At 41.9% G+C, this 23275-nt stretch overlaps 1 protein-coding gene across 1 annotated transcript in view; it reads right to left on the reverse strand.

Annotated features, from left to right (window-relative positions):
* BORCS5 (BLOC-1 related complex subunit 5) overlaps positions 1-23275 on the reverse strand; it is a 71535-nt gene that overhangs the window by 46741 nt on the left and 1519 nt on the right. The window lies entirely within an intron of this gene.

The raw sequence follows: 23275 nt of genomic DNA on the forward strand, positions 1-23275 counted from the left end.
ACAGGCTGAAAACACAGGGAACCACAGGGCAGAAAACCTTTGCTCTGGAGAAACTAATCACCTCTCAACTATGGCTGCAGCACAAAAATCACAGTGTAAAGAAAGTTTCCTTGCATTAATGAGACTTCAATTGAAGGTAACATTGTCTTGACTCATGTCTCTGAAATTATTAAAATAATGGAAACTTTCCCTACAACCAAATGCCAACTTCTCCACAATCATCAGACCATATGCTGCAAGGCTTCACTCATTCATCCATGGTGCTGCATACCCTGAAATCCTGGAATTTTCTTCCCATCCTACTGTTATTTCCTCAGGAAAATTTTTTACACTGTTAGAAGCATAGTGTAAAATCCTACCATTTAACTATCAAGAAAGTATGTTATTATTATCCTGCTAAAGAAAACATTAATGAGAAGTCCTTGACAATATCACTGCCCTTGTTTGCAACAGGTCTTTCAACCAAACATAAGAAAAGGATGAAAATTCTCTAATTTTCATTTTTATCCAAAGGCACTAGAATTAACCCACAGGGTTTTCTTTTATCTTTCTGTTTTTATCCTTTTTCTTTCATCTCTTTTACCTTAAAACTGGAAGCAAAATAAATAATAACCTCTTTGCAGATGAAGACAGTTTAAGGGAGCCTAAGCTCAAACACCCAAAATAAGGGGATAAAACTCCCACTTGTTTCTGCTTTGAATTTTAGGATTGCAGGAAGAAACACTGTATTTCAGCATAGAGGGTAAACCAGTTTAAGTCAAACTTGCCATCCTATATCCCCATATACAACTGACCTCTCCTTTACACTGTCACTGTTGCTTTTACAGATAGGTGGAAAGCTAGTTCAGGGATCTGAAATTGAAAAAAACTAGTGTTATTTTAGAGAGAATAGGGTTAAGTTTTCAGTTGGCTCAGCTCCCTGTCTGGCTGCATGAGAGGCAGGGATAATACAAGGGAGTAGGGAAAACAAGACTGCCTTCAACCAGCTTTAAACTCAAACTGAACTTGGTGAGCTAGCTGGAACATCAGGAGATGAAACCTGCTGTGCTCATGCCACTCCCCAAAGGCCACTGCAGTGCTTAAGGTGTATACAATGCATATGTTTAAAAATAAAAAGCTTTGTGAAGAGGTACAAGTCAACATTGAACAAGTAGGATCAGCTACAAAGCCCAATATAGTCTCTTGCAAAAGATACAGGCTTAGGTCTGGATGAAGTGCACAGCCTGAGCTCAGGGATACACTTAATAGCTTTATTAGCTGAGAATGATTCTGACTCACTGGTTTGGTTTGAGACTCCCTGACACTCCCTTGCATTGCCTAAAAGTCAGCCCTTAACATCTAAATTTACTCCTTACCAAGGCAGTTTGGGTGTTCACAGGAATAGCACTACTGCTGAGGGTGTATGTATGTTCCCTTACCACAAGCAGTCCTCCCCTAAAATGTATGAAACCAAGAGGTTGCAACCACACTGCAAGCCAAATTTATAAATTTAATTTTCCCAGTTCCCCAGAAGCCTCAGACATAGTTTTCTGAGCACAGAATCCCAAAGTGGATCGTAACTAGAGGACTGACTAGTCCTGCATCTCCCCTGAAACATTAAGAGCCTGAGAATGAGCAGAAGCCAGGTATCCCAGTCTAATACCTAGAAACCAGCAGAGACTCAAAAACATAAGGTTTGAGACTTCCTCCAAAACGTTTGGTAATCATTTATTCTGACAACTCCCCCTATTCCTAACCCCTAAGCAAACATCCAACTCCTTTTTGAACCGTGTTAAATTCTTGGCCCTGTCGGCATCCTGTGGTTGACTGTTCCAGCATCTAATTGCAATTCCTCACTTCTGGAGCTGCCTGCCACAGTCCTTCTCACTTGAGCACTGAGCCCACTCCACCCACGTGAAAACGAGGAATGTTCCTGATAATGCTTCTGAATACATCTGCTTCAGAGCAGAGCACTGCCTCAATGCAGGTCTGCACCAGGCCTCCAAAACCCACATATTAAACTGCCAGAAACTGCGGAAAGGCAAGAAGGAAAAAGACTATGGCAGACTAATCCCTGCAGCAATATTTTCAAGAAGCACTTAATCACTCTGCTAGGCAAAAATAAATAATGCAAAGGCAGAAAACAGGACAGCTGCATCAGAAGAACAAAATATTCAAACAGTTAATAGGAGGGAGATGCTCTGGTTTCATCACAGCACACCTGATTTAAAGATGTGCTCTTGTAACACATCAGTCCCTAGAAAACAAAACAGAAAACACAGACCAAGTGAGTCAGGCATATATAACACACAAGTGTCGTATCATCTCCTCCCTTGCATCCTGTACATCAGGGAGTCCAACTGTACTGGCCAGTTTCCAGAGTGAAATCATACAGTCTTCTATCAGCACTTATGAATTTATAGTTCCAGAAAATCCTCATGTCATAGCCTGAGAGCCATTATCAATGAGGAATTATTGATTTTAATGTCAAATTGTGCAAGCACTTAAGAGGGGAAGAAATAGAAGAAAATGGCAAAGAATGAACAGGCTATTTGTTTTTAAAAACAAAAAAGAATCAGTAAGAGTCTTTGATATCCAGAACAATTGCAGTCATGGCCAAAAAAATCTGATTTTATTCCACTAGAGAGCTATTGTTGGGTCTAAATTTCTTACTGTAGTTTGCTGAAACAGATAAAAATCAAACAGTTCAGCTGAAATGGACAAAATACATGTGGCTGACAATACAAATGGCAGAAGTACAATCTACTAGACCTATTTTACTCAGCAAATGCTGCAATCAGATATAGGAGCCATGACTTCATCTGAAGGGAGAGATGCACCCTGGAATTCTGAGCAGCATGGGGACACACACATGCCATGTGATGCCAGTACATGCCTGCCAGGTTAATGCTATCAGGAAGCTGAAGTCCTCTGTGAAACCTGATTCTCACCAATAGAAAAACAGCTCTTTATCACACCTGGAGACCATCCTTTCATGGCAGTTCAGGTGTCAACGGGTTTCAGCACATCACCCAAACAAGTGCTTGTGCCAGCACAAAGAAAGGTGGGAAGGGACTGGGTCATCAAGCAGCACCACTCACTTAAGTACCAGAGGAGCAAAGTCTTGGTATGAAGTTCCATCAGCTCCCTCCTAATGGTTCATCACTGTCAGAAAGGGGTGGCCTTGCATCCAGCTCCACTCTTGTACCTACCCTGGAACTTGTCTGAAAGACCAGTAAACCAAATCAACTTATTGATGGTAGAAAATTAACCTGGCACAAAAAGAGTTTTCTGCCATGTTAGCAAGACAAATCAGCCTCACATAGGGTCAGATAAATGTCAGGCTCAGTGAGAACAGAGAGATATGCAGAGGAGGAATGCCGGTGGGTGTATTCTCCTCCTTTTGACAGGAGGGGGCTATTACATCACCTCAAACTACACTGCACAACCTGACCCTGAGGAGCCAAAGTGTCTCACTTTGCCTTGAAGAGGATATCAACCTCTCTTCATCAGCCTCTCCATGCAGAGTTTTCTGGTTATGTACAGCATCATTTTAATGTTCTCCCATTCATCAGCACAGGCAAATGAACTACACGAACCCTAAGTACAACCTGCACATAAGAAGTGAACAACTATCCCCACGGCACTCATCCAAGAGAAATGGCTAGAGAAATTTTGCTTTCTGCAAGCTTTCAGAGCAAATACCCTTTAAATGTGCAGTTCTTCAGTGATGGCCTCACTTTAATATAGGGCTATACAACTGCACAGCAACAAATGTCATTTTGATAGGAATCAAATGTTCATTTTAGAAGAAAAAAGATTTAAAAAAAAGAAAAAGAAAGCAGTGCGTTTCATTATTTTACTTTTCCATATCCTCCATGAGGGCTTGTTTGCCAGATGTGGACAAAAAGCAAAACTAATGCACTAGTCTGATCCCTCTATTAAGAAATTATGAATCTAGAACATTTCTGAACTATATTCCAGGTATCCTCTCCACACAAGAATTGATTCAGCCACACACTGGATATCTGCTCAGAAAACAGCGAGATTGTATTCACTTTGCAGAAATAGCTTCTTTTCAAGGACATCAGAAAACAACTATGCAATGAATGTTTATTTGCATTTAAAACAGGAGACAGTGAAAATTCAACTTTGTGACTATGTTTTCAACATTCACTGAGAAGGGACAGATAGTCACTGAAAAAAGACTGCAGTGGTTGAAGATGTTCTTAAAAGTAAAGCTTTTTTTTTATTTACTTTGCTATTCCCAGAAGCAGAGACAGTAAAGCACATTACAGGAGTCACCTTTATGTATTTCAGTGTAGAGTCACCTATTTATTTTTACCTGCCAGTAAAAACCACCAGCTGAGCCAGTTCAACAGTCCACAACCACCTAAAAGAACCATCCTCTTTCCTCACTCTGCCCCCATCCTCCTGACTAGGTGGTCCCATCCTCAGTGGTACTCATCTGACCCCCCATGAACCAATCCAACTCACCAGCCCAGGAGCAAACCCATCCACTCCCATTGCTTCAGTTCACTGCAGGTCTGCCAGGTCAGGAGCAGTAGGAGGAAGGAAGGAAGAATGGAGGGAATAGTGCAGGACCTACTCTAACAGGAGTGCAAGGTTAGGTCAGCTAGGCCTGCCTTGTGCAATAGCCCCCAGGGCATCCCTGTCCTACCAGCCATGCTACTAGTTTGGTGACCAGCAGCATAAAGCACTGCAAGTTTCACATCTGCTCCTACAGCTCACACCAAGCTGCAACCCAAGACACCAGAAATGCTTTCACTACTAGGATACCACAAAAGGTTGCAGCTTGTGGAAAGGGGCCTTTATTTTAGGAGTGTTTAAACACATTATTAAAACCAAGCATCCAAAACCCACAGGATCCGGGTATCACTGATTACTCTTGCAAATATTAGCATTTACTTTTAAAGTAAGCTTGTACACAAAAGTCTTTTTTAAATCTCTTTAAGGAAGGTACATGTCTAGCAACAAGGTTTACTTCTACTAATATCTAAATAGCCAGAGCTAGATAAGCTGTGCAGTCTTGGTCCATTTGCTCTAGTGCACGGAAGATTACCTGCTTCTCTGCATCCTGCAGTGTTTTATCCCTGTGCTGGTTTAAAAGTTAACCAGCAGGGGGAATGAACTCAACTCAAAGGAGAGATTATAAGTCAGAATAACAATTTATTAAAATAATACAGTAAGTACAATAATACAAACCAACAATTGGTCTCAACCCACAAAAACCCAAATGTATAACCCAGTGCCCTGGGGCATGAACAAAGTGGTGTTCCTTGGGCCCTGTTTGAGTCCAAAGTAAAGGGAGAGGGGAAGAACCTGCTGGTGGGAGAGCTGCTGCAGTCTGGCCAGAACTGGTGATCGCAGTCCAGTGGTGGTCTAAGTCTGGTTGAGAGCGATGAGATGCAGCCGTCCTCTGGATCCCACGAGTGGGTTCCAAAAATGTTCCAAAACTCCAAGATTATATATCCTCCAGTTCAGGCAGGAATGTTCAGTGCTCCCCTCAGGGCGGGGAGTTCACAAAGGGTGTGAGGACAGAAACATCCTCCTATCTCACAGGCCTCTTAACACCTAGTTTATAGCCTGAGGAGTCAGGCTCTATGGGCAGAGGGTGCGAATAGTCTATTGACAACAATAGTCTAGTTTCTGGGAAATGACATGGAAGGCTATAGAATACAGTTTTGGGTTACACCCACCATGATGAACTGATCTCAGCTGTCCTAACTAGGACAATCCCACATACATGTGCATACATAAAAGCGTGTGTATATACACATCTACACACATACACAAAGAGCCCTAAGATGCTTGGGATCCCCTCGGGATGTCGATCCCAAAATAAAAAAAAGATAAACACAGGTATGTCAAAAGCCTGTAAGTTATTTCACTTGAGGAACATGTTTCTCAATACAGAACAACTTTCTAACACAAACCTATGGTTATTATCCCAAAGCAGGGGTACAGGAGTTAAGCACAACCCACTTCATATAAAAAATCTATTAGCTATAGCATCACCTTTAGATAGCATCGTTAACCACAGAACAAGAACAAATCTGAGGGCAAGCATATTTAGTATCACGCCAAACTCCTGAATGACACCTCAGATGAGGTCTGTCTTTTGCCTCATAGGTGTCATGGGGCATATAGTTAAAGAAAAATAAGGTAAAAATAAAACATTGTCACTGTCACTTGTCTTATTGCTTTCTAGTGTACAAAAGCCTTTATGATCCATTTCTGCTTAATGCTAAATATATATGTAAACCAAAACCAGCTCCTTAACTTTTTTGCGTTTCTATTATAGTCAGAAATCCCAGGTCTCATTTCAAAGGCTCGCTGGTGAAACCAAAGCCAAAAAATAAACCTAACCCACCAAAACTCAGCAAGGTACCTAATCTGATAAGAAATCATCTGCCTTGACCCAAAATATTGCAAAGCTGAGGTTTTTATGGCAGTGTAAAGTAGCATTTCTACAACAGCACGCCACCATTCTCTGACCTGTTTTACAAGAGCAATACCTACAGCATCACCCGTGAGGGAGCAGCTCAGAAGACGAGCTGGCTCCTCTAGCTGCAGCAACCCTGGCTTTGACCGTCCCTGGAACTACAGGAAGCTCCACAGAGAGCAGCTGCTCTTCCACCACTACACATGCTGAAGCAAAGTATTATTTTAAGGATAAGGCTCTTCAGGTTAGGCAAGACCTAAAATATCACTGTGAAGAAAAAAACAGAAAGGAAAAAGAACACACATGAACATAGGAGTCTTTCAGCTCTGTGATCCTTACGGATTGAAAGAATGTTCCTTCCTTTTGTAAGAAAAAAAATTGATAAACAAGAGTTGAAGTTTAGTATCAACATGAGATAAGACACTATTTTAAGGTCATTTATTACATGTCCCATGGAAGAAATACAAGAAATTTTAAGCTTGAAAGAAAATTTTATCACTGTATTTCATTACCAACATTTTGGCTGGAACAAGTCTAGTGTGTTAAATGAACAAAATTAGTTAGAAGGTACAACAGACTCTGAACTTTGATAACTGTGACTTAAGGGAAAAAAAGGTATTTGCACACAGCTCCATGCAAGTGAGCACATCCTGGCTTAATTTATAGAGAAAACATCTCACAGTTGAGAATGCAAAGTGGGATAGGAATAGCTCTGAGCAAAATACCAACATTTAATGAAACAGTACTTAAGATCTCACCAGCAGAACTCTGATCCCTTCTTTAAATTACACTGACACGGTTTTAAACAGACAATAGAGTTGATGGTGCAGTGAGTTTGTGATTGGAGATTTTATCTTATTTTACCATTATGCAGAGGGAGTGGAAATGTACAGAGGGAACAGCCAACATCCGTATATTAAGGCACATTACGAGCTAGAACTTTGGCACAGATTCTTTCCCCGTGCACAAAAAGGAGATCCAGTCCCTTTGCCCACTACATTTCACCCCATCTTACTCTTCCTTTTTCGGCTGTGCTCATTCCACCACAGCATGGCACAAGGCACACCACTAACTGTGGCTCAGGAGAGGGACTGTTGCTCCCCAAGCCATCTGCTCCTCAGTTGTACCAGGTTTGTGTGGCAAGGTTCTGGTAGGGGGAGAGGGCTATAGGGGTGACTTCTGTGAGAAGCCGCTGGAAGCTTCCCCATGTCCAACAGAGCCAATGCCAGCTGGCTCCAGGACACACCTGCTGTGGGCCAAGGCCAAGCCCATCAGGGATGGTGGTAGTGATAAATGTGATAACATGTTTAAGAAGGAAGAAATAAATGTGGCCAGAGAAGACAAGAGTGAGAAATATGTAAGAGAAACAGCCCTGCAGACACCAAGGGCAGTGAGGAACGAGGGGCAGGAGGTGCTCCAGGCACTGAACAGAGATTCCCTTGCAGCCCATGGTGAGGCTGCTGTGCCCTTTCAGCCCATGGAGGTCCACGGGAGTGCAGAGATCCACCTGCAGCCCAGGGAGGACCCCATACCAGAGCAGATAGATGCCCAAAGGAGGCTGTGACCCTGTGGGAAACAGGAGCTGCAACAGGCTCCCGGCAGGGACCTTTGGCCCCATGGAGAGAGGAGCCCATGCTGGAACAGGTTTGTTGGCAGGACTTATGACCCTGTGGGGAACCCAGGCTGGAGCAGCCTGTTCCTGAGGGACTGCACCCCATGGAAGGGACCCATGCTGGAGCAGGGGAAGAACTCCTTTCTCTGAACAGCAGGAGGAACGTGTGATGAACTGACCATAATCCCCATTCCTGTGTCCTTGTGACACTGGTGGGGAGGAGGTGGAGCCTGGGAAGAAGGGAGGAGGGAGAGGGGAAAGATTTTTTTAAGATTTGTTTTACTTCTCACGATCTTGCTCTGATTTTGATTGGTAATAAATTCAATTAATTTCTCCAACTTGAGCCTGGTTTTGCCCTTGACGGTAACTGGTGAATGGTCTCTCTTTCCCCTTATCTCAACCCATGAACCTTTTGTAATATTTTCTCTCCCCTGTCCAGCTGAGGAGGGGCATGATAAGAGTGGCTTTGTCGGGCACCTGGCATCCAGCCAGGGTCCAAACACCATATCAACCTGTCTGCTCCTCAGTGTCTTCGCAGGGAACAGTCCCAGCACACCTGAAGAGCTGCTCCTGTCACAGACATTCTCCAGAAACTGCCTTATTAATGAGGAGGGCAAAGCAAGCTTGGAGAGGGGGACATGAAAAGTAAATATTGCTGAGTGAGAGGAGTCAAAGCACACCAACAAATTTGCTCACAGAAAATGCCAGTTTGTCAAATGCTTAGGAGGAACTTATCCATTTCATTAAAATTTAGGGGGGAAAAGTTATCTAAGCATTACACATGCTCACATAAAGACTATTACATTGAGGTTTGAAGACTTTTTACCACACATTTGAATGAGAAGTGAAATCATTCTCATTTTTGCTATAATAAGCCATCTGGTGGCTACCTGGTTGGTAGCCTGACATATTAAGCTGAATGTAGAGACTGAACAACATCCTTTTGGGCACTGGTAAATACTGGGCTAAACTCAGTTTCCCCTCCCTGCCCTCACCCTGCTGAGGCATTGGCTCCATCTATACCCACCATAAAATGAATAATAATAATAAAATATACAACTTGTCTTTAATTTCAAGAAGCAATCCAATATCTAGTCTTACACAACAAAAGCATTAAGTGCACTGTGACACGTTTAATTTAGCACATTATCTGTTAGTCTAGCCCCACTCAATCATCTCATGCCTGAGCAATGCCTCTGCCTCTGAGAATTCACATACTAGAAAATCTCCTTTTACTTTTCCTAACCGAATGCCATCAACTCAAATTCCTTCTATTTCATGCAAAGGTGCATTTGGGGCTCTATTCTGTGAAGGAAATATTTCAAAGGGGAAGTAATTGGTGGGCCACAGTAAGAGGTCACATTAATTCTGTTTAATGGTCACATTAATTCATAGGTTTGAAAAGAGATGTTGGAATTTTTTCCCTAGGGTCTTACATGCCCAGAGACTTCAGGTAAAGAGGAAGGAACTCACGCACACTGCAAGTTACATTTAAGGCATGGTAGTACAGACTAGAAGGTGAGGAAATGACAGAGGAGAGAGAGGTTTCTGTGGTTTTCAGCTGCATAGTAAGATTTATTTCATTTCATTTAGGGATATTCAGGGCTTGAACAATACAATAATACGCTCTTATACCTTGATTTCACTGTACCTTATTTTGATTAGTAAGAAAAATAAGCCTAGCAATTTGGATAATAAAGGGACACTTTAGCAGAGTATAGAACTTTATCAGTCTTCTGAAAAACTTGAGTAGGGTCAAAAATTACTAGTAGTACAGATTTTGTTTTCTTGGTAAGCCCCTTCAGTTAAGAAGATAAGAGAGGGGGAAAATCAAGTTGACAAGCAAGTTGGTATCAAAACAGTTTCTAAACAAAAAGTTTATGAACAGTCTCAGCACTTTTTATCTTTTCCAACCTCCATTCCTTCTGGATGGCTGCTTTCGGAAGAAAAGTTTAATTCTGCTTCTTTTAGGAAAAAAAAAAGCCTCAAGTCTTTAGCTTAACCTGTTCTGCTCACCCCTGCTTTTAGAAAAATCACTAAACCAAACAGGGAATCAAAGAGTAGAATACAAAATATTTGTAGAGAAGCCACAGAGGTGCAAGTCCATCAGTCCAGCCGAGACAGCTGGACCTCTGCTCCTACCATCACTTCATCACCGCCCTCCCACCCTGCCCCACACTTCTGAGGGGGTAAGTTCAGCAAAGTGTAGGGTGAATCCAAACGGAACACTTAATGGGAAACCAGAGTGCCTCAATAAATTCTGAGCATGTTATCTTCTCTGCAACAAGTCCAGAACCTAATTCGGAAATGTGCTTGCCTTAGTCCTGAAGAACCTAACCAGGACAGCTACTCTGAAGCAGTGCGGTGCCAGCTGTTTCCAGATGGAAATCTCTATGATGGATTTATGGAGAATGATGTAGCAACTGCAGCTGTAAGCCTGGATGCTCCAGTGTTAATCAACTGCATGAGGTTGTGGCTCCACAACTGGCAGTGCTGATCTCAGCTGGCCCCAACATGACCTCAGATCACAACTCATGGGATTTCTCCCCACACCAGCCGAAGTGCCTGCTGGATTCCATGATGAGCCAAGTTCCTTGCCTGTCAGAAGCATTTTCCCCTTTTTTATTTCCCAGGTAACTCCTTGGTTATCACCCTATTTTTCTTTCATTTTAAAATGTCACTTACAAGGAACAGATAGTACCCGTGACCACTGGTAGAATATTAATTGACTGGAGGTTGGAAAACAAACATCCTCAGTTTCTCGTATTTTTCCAAAACTCTACTGTGCTGGTATAAAAGTAAACAGAGCTCAAGAGAGATTACAAGTCAGAGTTACAACTTACTAAAAAGATTACAATAAATACAACGACACAGAGAAAACTGGTTTTAACCCATAAAGACAGATATATAACGCAGCACCCCGGGGACAAGAACAGAACAGTGTTCATTAGCCCCTGTGCTGAGCACCACATGGCCCCCCTGGGTGTGTAAAGTAAAAGGAAAGGAAAACCTGTTGGTCTGAATGATGGTGGCAGTTCTGTTGAAGTAACCATTGCAGTCTGGTCGAAAGTGGCAGTCGCAGTCCTGTTGACGTTCTGGTCCTCCTCTGGATCCAACAAGTGGTATCAGAAGCCCCAAAACCCCAGGATTATATGTGCTCAGGTTCGGGTGGGAATGCCCAGTACCTCCCCCAGGGTGGGAAGTTTCACAAAGGGTGATTTAACTCTGTGAGTCATGGCATATTTTTGGACTCCTTGATGGTCTAGGTTGTTGCAGCTGCCTATTATGCCAGTCCATTGTGGCCCATTAGCAGAGATGACCCCTTAGGCTGGGTGTGAAGGTGTTAATGCCTCCCTGGAAGGGAGTTATCACAGCTGAGTCATGGGTGTGAAGAAAAAGAAACACACCCCTGCCTCTCAGGGTTCTTTAGCACTCAGCTTGTAGCCTGAGGTGTCAGGTGTGCCCTGGGCAGCTGCTGCAAATGATACATTAGAAATGACACAGAGGGTATAGAATACAGAGTTTGCTCATACCCACATAGTGATAAACTGATCCAGTCCCCTGTAACTAGGACACCTACTGATTGTCAATATTTAACAATTTCTTCTTCTTCTGTCCTGTATGCACTATCCTTCTCTGTTGCACATTGATCATGACAGCACATGTGAGCACAGCCCATTTTTAGCCAACCCACTCAATCATTTTACTGTATCTGTATTGAAAGACCAACCTTTTTCACATCAAGCCTACTCCTGCAGTACAGCACTTCAGTATCTAACTCACTCCTCTTGTTTCGCTGCACAGGAAAACTGCTTGATTTTAATTCACATTTTAAATAGTTGATGCAATCAAAACTCTAATCTATTTAGATGCTTTCTTCTGCAAGCTGAGGTGGTACAAAGGTAGACACACCACCACAATTTTCTTTGCATAGGTAAGAGCTATGGCACAAAAATAATTCTGCTCTTACCACATTTGTCCCGTTGGCTGGCATTAAAAGCTAGGCTGAGCCTTCACATCCTTCATCCAAATACATATGCTAACATTGACAACAAAAGTAATTGAACTTAGATACTAACAACAGGCACTTGGCATTTAAAATAAAGAAGTGAAAGTCTAAAACACCACTGCAGCTCAATCATCAGTTAATGTACCAGAGATCAGTAGACAAAAGAAATCATTTACCTTCCCAAGTGATTAATCTACAAATTCTTACTGCCTTCTCTACCACAGGACATAATAAATCAGATGAATAACTAAGGACATGTACAACAGTGGAGAATTTCAAACTGCTGCAAAAAAAAGCAACTCAGCCACCACCCAAACTGACTCCAAATTTCAGTTCATTCTAAAACTGGTGACAATGTCCCTGAATGGGAGACAACAAAAACTAAGTATAAGACTAAGTATTCTACTCTTAAGTTGTCCTGTTTCTGCAAATGTATAAATGCAAATGTGTACTTCCGTTCTAATCACCTGCATTTTGCTACTTTCACATCACAGAAAAAATAAGATTTAATCTCACAGAAGGTAAAGTACTTAAGAAGTTGATCCATTTTCAATACCTCTTCTACTTCATATTACAGATAACTGTTCTGTTTACTCAGATGAAATCTTTAGGATTAAAAGGAAAAATCAATCTTTCCCTTTAGGTTCAGGCTTTGCTTAGCTGAAAGAAATCCTCCAAAACCCCTATTATAAAGAATGAAAATTGATAAAACCCTGACCAACCTTCTGCCCATCCTCCTCCACAGTCAGCTGAACATCTGAAGGGCTCTCAGCTGAAGATCACTGCACCACCTCCTCCTCACCGATGCAGCAGAGTTTCAGCCTGCAGCTGCCTCTCAGTTAAGCACTGTGTGGCTCAGCCCACAGGCCCACCTGGTACCAAACCCAGCTTTCCAGCAAGGCCATCAAGACCTTGGTCACTTGGTACGAGTGCAAATAGAATACAAATGTTCGTGAAAGGAGCTTGAAGAGAAAGCAGTTCCCAGCGTGCTGTTTCAGCAAGGTTTGCAGCCACACATCTAATACTTCTTTTGTATTCCAGTGACACCCTGCGGCACTTCCCTAGACTGCAGGCTTTCCAAGTCTCAATAGTCATATTATTAACTATGTGGGTAAAGAACAGCAAATAAAAAAAAAGAGAAAGGACATTGCAACACCGAGTTGAAGGATGCTGGTGCACCCCATTGCTCCTGAGGAATGAAATGCATAAGTTTCTCTTGCACAGCAGTTACTCACTAGCAGCCTATGCCCCTGTCCCCAGTATCCCACCTCCTGTTACACCTTTCTCTTGGGTGCAAATACATCACTGCCACGCTGATGTAACACGGTGGAAAGAATCCAGTTTTAGTGCCTGAGCTTCTTGGGTCTTTTACTGCAACACGGAACGGTGCTTGACAGTGCAATATTTCTGTCTAAGTTACATGAGTGACTTCCAAGAGATATCCTAGCTAGCAACAAGAGGACTGCAGCATGTGATCATAAAGTCTCAGTTTTCACTGCATTAGAACAGACCCACCTACCATTTCAAGAGTATAATTTCTACATGCATCAGCATATAAAAAAAAACCAAAAACAAAACATACGAGTGAATTCAAACAGCAGCCTAATAATTTTAATGCTTGCTCTTAATCTCATGAAAAACATCCTCTTACAAATAGCAAGTGCACTTGCTTTTGCCCTTCAGCTCTTTACCACATGAAATATACTCAAAGTGAATCTCTTAATACTGCACTGCATGACATTTTGCATTTAATGAACACATCAAGGACCAGCCTGGGCATATCATGTGTCTTCTCTGAAATTATATCCCACAATAACAGTAAACATTTTGAAACACAGGAGAAGTAGACGTGTAACACAGGCAAAAGCACCCAGGTAACTCAACCAATCACGCATGCACATAAGAAACCTCAAACCAAAAACTCCACAAGCATCCAAGAGAATGAGCTCACACACAAAAGGTGCTCACATCACTGCAGTGCAATATTCAGAACTTCTTAAAAGAAGAACACCTCCCCAAGTGCTAAAAAGTCCTGCTACAGAGCAGGCCAAGGATGACCACAGGCTGAGTAGCATCTCAGCAGCTCCTGCCAAAGGCTGCCTGGAATCCCTTAGCTCAGTATGCACAACCAAGGAATCAAGAGCAAGGTGTATAAAAGAGAAGGGGGAGAGCTAGAGTGAAGGAAGTAGTGTGAATCCTGATCTCCAGTCCTTTCTTGTGAGCCACAAATGCTTCCTAGCTTGTAGTTATTTAATACAGAGTGTATAAACAGACAGGTGAGCACAAAACCCCCACGGATGTTCCCATCTTCTGAACAACCAAGGCCCTTGTGAATCCAGTTAAGGGTGCAAGTGAGTTCCAATTCTAAATATGTTATTGGGAAACTTTCTACACAGTCTCCAGAACCTGCTCATTACTGTTAAACATCAAACATCAACCTTAGCAGTCTACCATACAAACTTAAACTGTACAGAAATGCACACTATTTTGGGTCCAAAATCTTCCTTCAGTTGGAACTGACAAAAGCTTTGCCTTCAACTTCAGCAAAGCCACAATTTCACCCTGAACATCCGTTACTGACACAAATTATGGCTTTACAGCATGTACAACTCCTCCTACACCTTCCCCTTGACTAACACTACCTCAGGATGATGTAGGCTTCCAAACTGAATCGTACAGCACACTGATAGAGTGATATCAGGCACCAATTCTACTTCCTACTAATGTTACTTGTCATAATTTTGTTACTATTACAAACTGAAAATAAGTATGTCCCAGAGATCATCTGCATCTCAGTATTCAACGTGCAATCTGCAATTGCACATCTTCCAGTTTATGCATGCAAGCGTGTGCACAAGCCAAGCATACCATGACCAGCCCCATATGGAAAATAGAAGTATTCAGTGTGTCAGACCTCACTGTTCAAGCTAAATGAACCACAAAATTCCTCTTTTCCTTTCTGCTAAGATGCCCTAAGAAAGGAATAGAGGCAGATCAAATTTGATTCTAAACTTCAAGGTTTCTTAACAATGAGCTTGCTGACCTGTGCTTTATTGGTTGGTTGTTGATCTCATCTTACACAACTATCCACAGGGAGCATGGTTAAAGCTGAGCTCCCACCCCATTGCTTTGATAACAAGGCTTAGGAATGGAGCAGACTTATTTTTTCACTTGTATCTTAATAACCTTTTTATCTTTATATAAATGTAGTAAGTCAAGCTCTAATTAGAAAAGGGGGGTATTATCTATAAATATGAGTTTCTGGAACCTGCTCTTTATTCTGCTGATACTGCTTGGGCAGAGAAATAAAGGTAAGAGTAGCTTTTGAATTATGTGATGTTATAGAAAATGCAGTTAACTGCAGACCAGCAGTAGATACAGAAGTATCTACTCATCCTTTATCTCTACCATAGTCACTTGACAGAATCAGCACCCATAGGAAAAAAAAGTCAGTAACTAGGGTGTGATAATTTACCTTGTGCCTGTTGGTTAACCATAATATTTCTCAGTAAACTGACTGGCTTAACACTAAATAATTTCTGGACTTGGATAAACTTATCAATTCCTATAAAGCCTAAGATCAACCAGAAACATTCGTTTTTCAAAAGTAATGCATGGCAACACTGCTACTGGTCTAGCAGCAAAACACAAGCATTCTCAGCCACCAGGTAAGAGAAAGAATATTAACAGGGGGTCAAGCAGAATCACAAGAAATAAGCTACACATGTACAGCTTGTATATACAGAAAATACATTATACATACTATACATACAGTGGTATAGTAAATGTACTATACATAGTATACACCATACATACACACTGCACATAGCATGTACTTACAGTCTATTCACACGTATACACATATGTAAACATACCTTAAGTGAACAGTATTCAAAGTTAAGGCATATATTGGTAGGTACAATGTAGTAAAACAAGAACTGTTGGTAAATAAGCATGTTGTTGCATCTTCAGTCTTTCGGTTTGGGAGAACAAAAAAAAAATTAAAAGAAATGGCCTGCCATTGCACACTACTACAGGTCAATACTGAGGATGAGTGAGGTTTAAGCAGTGCAGTGCACTTGGTCGATGCTTTCTGTCAGTCAGACACGTGCCCACTGGGAAGCATGGAGCTCACTGATCTTTGCTGGGAAGGCACCTGGAAGAAGCTATGTCAACTAAACAGGACTCTAGAATAGGACTTCAGGCCAAAATACTTTCAGGTTGGCTCTTTTGTGGGGTTTTTGGTTTTGGATGCAGTGAATAGCTCAGAAGTTTTTTAGACTTTTTTCTTTCACAATTTGTATTGACAGTTTCGCTAATTCCTAATGGCAGACCCACCCTGAAGGTAATTGCAAAGTGACCTTTCTCATGTCTAGCTCATTTTCTTCTTATAATTTATTTTAGAGCTTCAACACCAGAAGATAGGCTTCTTCATAACTTCGTCATAACTGAAGTGACCACTGATGATGGTAACAGAGAAATCTGTTATAGAGATTTCCCTATAACATCAGAGATTCCTCATTAAAGAGCTGCTTCAAATATGTAATTACCATTCATCCTTCAAGATAGCACACATTTCTTAAGGAAAAGTCAGGTGTTCTGTTTCAGCATCCACAGCCTTTTCCTGTGTGTCTTGATCTGAACACATCTATATTGCTCACAGCCATAGCAGCCACAGAAATTTTCTGTCCAAAGTTCCCCTCAGGAACCACTCCAAGGTCCCATCTCTTCCCTGATAATCAGATGCTTTGGTCCCAGCATGACAGGCATGTTCCAGGCACAAACTTCTTGCTTCTCTACACCCAAGTGTCCATCATGTAACACAGCAGTTCCCATCTAATAAACACAAATACTTCATGACACTAAACAGCTGGAAGAATACAGCAACAGTGACAGAAGCAGGATGTATCACACTGACCCGCTGAAGAGGAGAGAACCAAACTAATGCCACCAGAAGGAAGCTTCCACTAGATTCCCCTCTCTCTCCAATCCCACCAAGCCTAAAGAAGGGACTCTGACTTTATATATTTTAGTCCACTGAATAATACTGCTGTGATATCCCCACAGGAGCAGCCCTGGAGAGCAGCAACTCCCAACATCTATCTCTAGACATACACATACATATGTAGGGTATATATGTGCCTTCTACACACATTTCTAACAGAAATGTTTCCTTACATGCAATTTTCATTGATATTAAACATCAGGTTCAACAGATGGATATACATTAGAAAAAGATGCCCACAGACACACTAAATGGAAGGTGGGAAGAGAAATTTCACTGGCCCTTGAAGTCAAAGATTCTGTCAAGTCTTAACTTATAAGCAAGACAGTAATGCTGAATAAAAGTACACAAATGCGAAGGAAAGACAGAAAAGAAAAAAATCTATTCCGATTTTGATGCCTGAATTCCTCTGAGAATGCAAAAATTTGGGAAAAAAAAGTTCTCTATGTGCTTCCTCATCACTTGCTTATCCTTGTCTAGAAGGATTCATCAGCTGCACTCCAGTAGAATGCACTAGCTTCTCTACCTTATCAACCAGATGCATCTGATTTCCAATCTCCTCCTGACATAAAGAGATTATGCGTTCTGTAAACATTTGTAATTACACTGTATATTTTGGATATTACAAGCAACTATTTTCATTTCACCTTAACCAGTTAATAGTGATTTCAAGGTACATTGGCCAACATGCAGGTACTCCTCATTAAAAAGCGTGTGGCAAACTGATAAGCCGGGACACGGTTAACTCCTTAGCACGTGGTATTTATCCTCAGCACATCTTCCAATGAATCCAAAGGGTAGCTGCACCCTGAGAGCTGAACTGTGAGCTGAAGAGCTCTGCCACAGAAGCTCTGCGAAAGTAAAGAAAGGAGAATCTGCAGGTGACTTGTGATGACCACCAAAGCTTATTCACATGCAGCAAGATGGTGAGGAGGAGCAATACGTGCCTGAGGAGGTCCAGAGGAGTCACAGCTGTTTAAGTTCAGCAGAAACTGGAGCTCAAGGGTCCTCAAGCAGGAAAGAGGATGCCAGCCTAACTGCCTAGGCAGGTAGCTCATTCTGGTTATCTGCCAATACACAAATTATACCAAGTGGTGTAGAACAGATTTCAAAAGGACAGGGGGAAAGGTAGACAAGTCAGTATCCACAGTCCCTGATAGTCTCCCAACTGGTGTTGAGCATATTGTTTGGATAACACCTAACCACAGACTCAAATCCTCTCACATATAAAACTGAGTAAGTTCAGGTCTCCAAACAGTCAACGAAGAACTGAGGAATACATGGAAAGAGGACATCATCATCATCCACTATCTCAGCTATCTTTTGAAAGGAAAGCTCCTTTCCTCAAAACTGAAGCAGCTTCTAGGTTCCAATTTCAGGAGCTAGTTTCAAGTTATGAATTCAAAATGAAGAGATGGTTCTCTACAATACAGAATATTAGCCCACCAGCCTAAAAAAAACCAAAACAAACAAACAAACAAACAAAAAAAACCCCAACCCCATTAACAAACAAAACAACAATTAAAATCCCCAAACCCACCAGGCAGCTGCACTCACATTATTCTTGGTATTTCTTCCCACCCAACATGCACATTTTCAGAGACCTTGTTATAAGAACAAAGCACGGGGTCCATCCAACAAACTTGGATGTTGCAAATTCTGGTTGAGGCCTATACCCTCAGCAGTACTGTCAAGTGTTGCAATAAGCAGATCCTCCCAGTAAGGCACAGGGACAGAACTATAAAAGTATTGAAGTATCACAATGTGTAGAGAATTATAGGAATAAAGTTCACTAACACGTGCTATTAGCTAAATTCCCTACACGGTAAACGGGACTAGGAGCATAAAGTGATGAACGGGAGAAAAAAGAGGATGTAAATCAGCAGAAAATCCTGAGGAGTGAGATCTGACAAAGTCTTGTCTTAAATGCAAAAAACTCTAAACATCCATCCTTCCTCTACACACTATGCCAGAAAGAAAAATACATTTTTTAGAAAAGTAGTTTTCCTTCCTGAAAAATGACATCATAAAAAGTTGAAAGGTAAAACCAATCCTTTCAAGCTGCCTAACACAAGCTTATGTTTCATGTCATTGGAGGACAACACAAGATCCCCGCAGCATCAGTACAGCATCACAACTTTCACCACTGCTTTCTCTCTCACAGATTTCTCATCATCTCCCTATGCTTCTCTGCTGAAGTCGTACACCAGCTATAATGAAAATAACATCGTCAAATTTTCCCTTTAAAATATACTGAGATCAAAATGGCACTCCTTATGCTGGATCTATCTTTCAAGACTCTTTCTGCCACAGAGCTTGGGCTTCCTTGTTACACTATTTCCAGGTAAACTGTACTCTAGACTTTTCAGAGTAAAGGTCTCATTTTGTTCTTTGTGAAATACCTTTCTTGATAAATAACAAAGCAACGTAAATATGCATAACGGGCAGTAAAGTAACGGGCATAGTTAGTAAAGATCTCACTGTGTTAGCCATAATGTATTCACTTACTTCCAATTCATGACTGATAGATCTTTGCTTAACGTGCCCTTAAAAGCATTAAGAACAGAAATGCCACAACCTTACTGAGCAACCTCCCCTGCTTTGCTATTCTTAGAAAAACAGTGGTATTATTCGTAGGACAAGAATCCGGTTATTTTGGGCCAGAAGATGCTAATGAGCTGCACACAATGCCCTTCCTAAGGCTACAACATGAAGACCATCTATGTTTGACAGAGGAACGGAGTGCACAAGTAACTTGCTGCAGGTCTGCAGAGAAGATGCCTCTCACCTATGTGATATGCTTGGGAATGCAGGTAAGCCTCAGCAAACTCTGCTTTTTTCCTCTCAATGCTGGAGGGATCAGGAGTTCCTATGACATGCTTGCTGCACGTGATGACAAATGCAATTTGCACATGACGTAGCTGAACTACTCATAAGCCACAGTCTTCAGCTGCATATCAGCACATTGCTTACACAGAAACAATCCCTGCTCTCATGGAAACTTGTACGCAACAATCCAAAGACCATCGGACAAAACAAAACAAAAAGAAAATTATCATCACGTTCTTGTGCAGCAGGCCAAGCAGGCAGTAGCAACAGTTTCAACAATTAAACGTCTAGCATTAAAATTATTTTTTTAGTATTGAGATTTCCTCCATAGATAATTCAGAACACAAAACAAGGCTCCTGACTTAACTTCAAATAACTGCAAGCCCATATTCAGAATTCACGGTATGTACCACTTATGCTCAGTACTCAGTATCACTTGTGCTTCCAAGGGATGTTGGTAAATGCTTCCTTCAAACAAGGAGGACAGGACAAGTAAAATGGCAGCACAAAAACGTAGCCAATATTTACAGGGGACTAGTGACAAAAAGTTTTTTTCCAGTTACTACAGGTGTTGTTTTAATTACAGGTTCATTTTAATGTACAAGACCCACCTAGAGGAAAGTCACAGTCCTCCCTGCCCTGTTAGCAGAAGCTGAAACTCACTGCCTATCTGGCAGCTTTTGTCCACCAGTCAGGATCATAGAATCAGCCAGGTTGGAAGGGACCTCTGAGATCATCAAGTCCAACCCTTGATCCACTACCACCATGGTTACCAGACCATGGCACTGATGCCACATCCAGTCTCATCCTAAAAACCTCCAGGGACGGAGAATCCACCACTTCCCTGGGCAGCCCATTCCAATGTCTGATTACTCTATCTGTAAAGAATTTCTTCCTAATATCCAACCTAATGGTCACAATACCACCAGGTTGACCTGAAGAACCGTGAAACGAGATTGGAAAGCAAAATAACTGCAAAATTCTGTGAGGATGGGAGGAGGCACAACAGTGTAAAGAAGCTTCTGCTGCTTGCACAGTGACTTTGCAGTGAGACAGTAATCCCTGTTTCTTTTGCTTTTTCATGCTGAATACCTGTCAATGCAGAATTCTAGCCATAAGTAGGAAAAAGTTTCGTTCCCAAGAAAGCTTCCATAGAACAAATAATGCTTGTTAAGAAAGACAGAGAGCCTTTTTACCAGGGCCTGTAATGAAAGGGCAAGGGAAAATGGTTTTAGACTGAAAGAGGGCGGGTTTAGAATGGACATAAGGAAGAAAATTTTATTATGATGAGGGTAGCAAGACACTGGAACAGGTAGCCCAAAGAAGTTGTGGATGCCTCATCATGAGGGGTCTTCATGGTCAAGTTGCTTTGAGCAACACTATAGCAGCCTTCCAGTAGCTGAAGGGAGCCTACAAGAAAGCTAGAGAGGGACTTTTCACAAGGGCTCATAGTTGTAACTCTAAGGTACAATTTTTTCCTGTAGAAGTTGAGGAAAATATAGTATGAAAGATGTAATGGATATGACACTGGCATATTCTTCCAAGTGAAGAGTGCACAATGCTAAAGATTTTCAGCTTCATTGATCACAAACTCAACTCAGTATGGCTAGGAGGAACAAGTGTTTTTGCCTCTCAGGAACATGCAGTGTTTTACATGACCATGTGCTTTTCCAGTCCATTTATTTAATTATTAGGCCTCTTTTGAGACTTATAAGCAAAATAAAACTGCTTGGCATTGCTTAGACAAAGAGAAACTAAATAGAATAATGAAGCCCACAGGGAATCTAAGTTCACCTCTTCAGCTCCCCAAGCTGGCAGATCACAAGGCACAAGTTTTTAGAATTAGCTCCTAAAACCTTGAAACTTCTTCAGCCTTTCCAGACAAATAATCTTTCATGTGAAGAATACAGATAAGAGACCAGTCCAAAACAGAACAGCTTCTCAATTGGGCCTGTGGCAGATGTGTAGTCCCTCAAGAGTCAACTCACTCAACAGGCACACACTGCTTTTTGTACTGAACACAAGTATCACAGTCTGGTTGTCCAAGTAATAACAAGTACTTGAGGTTGAAAAAGCTATTCACAAAAGCGATTCAGCATGCAAAACTCCTGAGCAGTCACCAGATACCACCAAGTCTCAGGAGACTCTAGGGAAATAGCAGGCCAAGTGATAGGAACAGAAAGGAAGATTTCTGTCATACATCCGCAGCTTCAGGTCCAAAGTAAGACCAGAGAAAGCAACACAGTCACCAAGACAACACATGCATGTTTAGGAGTTGAAGGACCTGGACTGGTCATCTAAGGCAGTGCCTTCCAATTTTCCATCTCAGCCACATGGCTGCTGCTCTCTCTTCTTCCTCACTTCCCACACCAAGTCCTGTATCCTTGTGACCCAAACACATATACAAGAACACTGCCCCTGGAAGTGGTCATTAGTCCCACTTCCCAGGACTTCCTTCCACAGACCTTGTGCAACCCAGGTTTGCTCACCAGTTTGAGGCTGGGTGGAACTGAAATCCTTTGTCATCGCACTCTTGCATATATGCAACCACCTCTGTGCCAGATATTGTAGCATCTTCGAAATTTGGTCTCTCCTAATAAAAAACTTTCTCATTTCTTTTGTGGATTTGGGTTCCAGCATTTACATTTCAAGCTGTCGCTGGCATGATCCTTACAAACAAAGCAGGACAAAGCATTTGCTTTACAGCCAAAGCATGCTCTGCTTTGTTTAATGCTCTCCCTACCTCTCTGCCTCTTCTGCTGAAAACAGCAGTCAATGCTGCAGATTTCTAGACCCTATCTATCAGTACCCAACAAAACGCCAATTGCTTTGCCTGATAGGCTGTCATAATGTCCACAATTTCTAGTCATGTTCCAGGGTCCTCATGTAGCAGACATAAACAAACAAAAAAAGGTAACAACTTTCTGGCCAAAAAGTGATGTTGTGATGCTACGTTACCTCTAGCGATGCCTTTAGGGCAAAGTGGCTCCAATAACTTCCCGGCAGCCATGCATGAATCAGTGACCTAAACCCTCAGCTGTACAACACCACATCATTTCTTCCAGCAGTAGGGAGGGCTAAACATCCCAGCTCCATCCTCTCTGTCATAGCAGACCTGCAAGGCATGAGCAAGTGCTGATGCCCGTGTATGCACACACAGCAGGCCTTGCATTTCCAAAAAAACACAGGCTCACTGAGTGTCCACTACACAGTACATCCACCCAGATTTGCCAACCCACACTGTACCAGGGAGAGGAACCCAAGAGGAGGCTGCTTTTACCAAACCAATTTGTGCAGGTTGCTCCAGACATCTCCCTTCCTAAGGGACTTTCAGATACTAATGATACTGTGCAGACTCCTCAAAAAATACATAGC

This window comes from Manacus candei, unplaced genomic scaffold, assembly GCF_025592945.1.
Source record: "Manacus candei isolate 608988 ecotype Guabito, Panama unplaced genomic scaffold, ASM2559294v1 h1tg000124l, whole genome shotgun sequence".
Classification (NCBI taxonomy): domain Eukaryota; kingdom Metazoa; phylum Chordata; class Aves; order Passeriformes; family Pipridae; genus Manacus; species Manacus candei.